The sequence below is a fragment of the Tamandua tetradactyla genome, chromosome 10 (genome assembly GCF_023851605.1).
Source record: "Tamandua tetradactyla isolate mTamTet1 chromosome 10, mTamTet1.pri, whole genome shotgun sequence".
In the NCBI taxonomy this organism is placed as follows: Eukaryota; Metazoa; Chordata; class Mammalia; order Pilosa; family Myrmecophagidae; genus Tamandua; species Tamandua tetradactyla.
In genome coordinates, this window is record NC_135336.1 from 95,074,851 (window position 1) to 95,078,140 (window position 3,290).

General features: G+C 39.0%; 1 pseudogene; it reads left to right on the top strand.

The window, feature by feature from the left end:
• The first annotated feature begins 756 nt into the window (after window positions 1-756).
• Window positions 757-1,899, top strand: LOC143647732 (DNA-directed RNA polymerases I, II, and III subunit RPABC4 pseudogene; annotated as a pseudogene).
• The last annotated feature ends 1,391 nt before the right edge of the window (window positions 1,900-3,290 follow it).

Genomic DNA, 3,290 nt, shown 5'->3' on the forward strand with positions numbered 1-3,290 from the left:
AAGAAGTTTCTATTGTTTTAAGTCATCCAGTTTGTGGTCCTTTGTTAGAGCAGCCCTAGCAAGCTAAAACAATGAGGAAACAAGTTTTTATTTTGAGGCTGAGCAGTGAGTGATTGGGATGGTGAGAGGTGGGGGACGGGTGGGCTGGGGGTCTTCATGTCCTTATAAGGGGAAATCAAGAGTGGAATTCTTGGGAATAATATTGGGAGCAGGGGGAGGAGTGCAAAAGTCGAAGGGAAGGTTCCAAAAACATGCTCCATTTACAATTTATGAAGGATTAATTGTGGGTCCAAGAGAGGAGAGTGAAACTCTTTTACTTCCTTCCTCCCCTGTTTGGCCCTCTTTTCCCAGATGTCACATGAGTGAGCTTTCCTGGGCATCCAATCACTCTTTATCATATCTTTTCTATGAGAAAAATGCATTTCAAGTTCCTGCCTTCTAACTTACTAAGAGAGATAACCCCACTAGCAGAGAGGGGATTGCTGGTAATAGAAAACCATGGCGGCTTCTTATTGACAAGCATTTCTCTGAAACGGGAAATTTTAATCTGCCAAAGAGGCGTTTCTAACCTTCCATATTTATGTCATTGGATAGTAAACTAATACCTGAATTCTCAATTTACTTTTCCAGTGTGCTTTCACAGGCCTGGAGTCGCATAGAAATAACCTGGGGTGGTGTCAAGTCTGGGTTCTCAAGGATAGAGTGAAATTGACTTGAAACTTCTGAACAAGGTTATCATGGCTTAGAGGAGAAACCATGAATACGAACGTTTTCTTGGCCATCGAGCCTGTGTTCGTAAGCTCATGCTGACCTTTTGTAGAATCTCATTACTGATTATTTGAGCTCATGCAGTTATGGATTCAGTGGAAACAAACGGGTTGTTTGGCAGCCGTTGATTTAATTTGGTTGTTTAAACAGTGCAATCAGGCAGGCAGACAGCAAACATTTACTAGACACCTGTGCTAGGTGCCCCCCAGGCAAGAAGCAAAGGCAACAGCAAACAGCCTCATGGTGGGGTCAGGTTTTACATGCAAGCTGGGCTGTCCTAGACACCTGGGTTGGACCCCCAGCTCAGCCACTTTCCAGGTGTGTGATGTTAGGAGACTTACTCGACACCTCTGAACTCAGTCTGCTCATTCGCAATATGGGGATAATAATTTTATTGACCTTATGGAGGTTTGAGAGGATGGAATGAGATGACCCAAGCATTGAGTTCAGCATGCTAAGTACTCCACTGTACATAGTGTTTGATGTTATGGTCTCTATTTTGGAGTTTATGGGCAGATGGAAGAGTCATGTCAGGGGAGAGAACCAGTAGGGAAAACCCCATGATGGGTGGTTTTGGTTTTGGAGTTTGGTTTTGTGTTCAAGACACAAAAAGCAGATTGCATAAGGAGCGAAATAGAGAGATGGCTCGAGTGCTTTGAATAATAATTGAGTGAAGGTTGAATGTAAACAAGCTTAAGGGGGATGATGAGGGATGAGGTTGAGAGCGAGAATCTCCGAGCCTCTGGTTTAAGTAGAGGGTGTAACTAGTGAAAATTTCCTGGGGACAGGAATGACCTAAATTAAGAATCTATCAAGCCATGAGCTGGGAACTCTTTGTAACCCTACAGTGAGAGGGGTTCTCCGTGCTGTGAACTAACAATGAACCCAGAAGGACTCGCAACTCCCAAATCAGCAGCCGATGATTTGTATCTGTTGAGAATGTCACACAGAAAATGAAATAAAACCCAGGGATCGAATGATTTCTAAATGTTTTGTTTGTTAATTTTTTTATTAATAAAAAAAGTTAAAAAAAAAACAAAACCCAGGGATCCAATCAGAGGCAGAGACTGTGGACACAGAATAATGTACAAGAAAAGGACTAAAAGATCAGTGGGTTTTGATACCCAATGAAACATGAATTCAGAGTAACATCTTCTTTTGTGGAGGATTTGCCATTAACGTTTCACATTGTTATATAGCTTTTGGTTTGCATACTTTATGAATACAACTACCTATGTGCAATTTCATTTTTAACCCTATTGAATTTGGAGCTCTGTTAACACTTTGTAGAGAGAAATTTTTTTTGTTCAATTACGTGACATAATTTATTTTACTGTATATTTAATTTAACACATGGTATATTAGTTTGTTAAAATTGCTGGAATGCAATATACCAGAAATGGAACAGCTTTCAAAAAGAAAATTTATTGTGTTTTCTTCAGAATGAAGAAAAGCTGACACACCTGTTTCAGCTGGGACGGCACATGGCAACATCTGCTAGCTTTCTCTCCAGGCCTCTCATTTCAAAAGGCTCCCCCAGGGCGTTATCTTTCTTTATCTCCAAAGATTTCTGGCTGCATGTGCTCTAAAGCTTTTTCCCAAATCGTTCCCTCAAAGGACTCAAATAAGTGACCCCACCTTGAATGGGTGGAGACATATCTCCATGGAAATTACCTAATCAAAAGGTCCCATCCACTTGTCACATCTCAATGGAAGCAAATTATTAAAAAAGATCCCAGCCAGCAATATTGAATGAGGATTAAAGAACATGGCTTTTCTGGGGTACACAATAGTTTCAAACCAGCACACATGATAAGGTTAGAATTGCTTTTTCCTAAACCATACTTTTAATCATAACCTAGACATTGGGTCTTTGCTAAAAATGTGGGTTTCTGGGGCACTCTGAGGGTCTGATTAAGTATGTTCCTTAGAAACTACTGTCCTACATCACACCAGTTTACAGAGTTTGTAAACTGCAGTGTCATTTTGTTCAGTGAACTAACAATGTACTGGTTTGCATACTTTATGAATACAACTACATATGTGTAATTTCATTTTTAAACCATATTGAATTTAGAGCTCTGTTAACACTTTGTAGAGGGAAATTTTTTTTGTTCAATTACATGACATAATTTATTTTACTGTATATTTAATTTAACACATGGTGTATTCGTTTGTTAAAGTTTCTGGAATGCAATATACCAGAAATGGAACAGCATGTACCAAATTGTTTGTATTTGCTGTCAATGTGTATTTATCACTTTGACTTCTATTTCTCATGCATTGCTTGATATAGGGCTTTCTGTATTTCTACAAAATGCCTGACTATTTTTAAGATCTTGGGAAGAGAAGAGAAAATTTTAGTGGTTGTTCTCTATAAGGCAAAATCTACTCCAAGTAAAGTGAGTGAAGCAAACTCTTAAGCCAGGTATGGATTCCTGAGTATAATAATTTATTCTGATCCAAAATCCTGCTTTCAGAATATAGAAAGAATGGGAATTAGTTTACACTAAATTATTGAA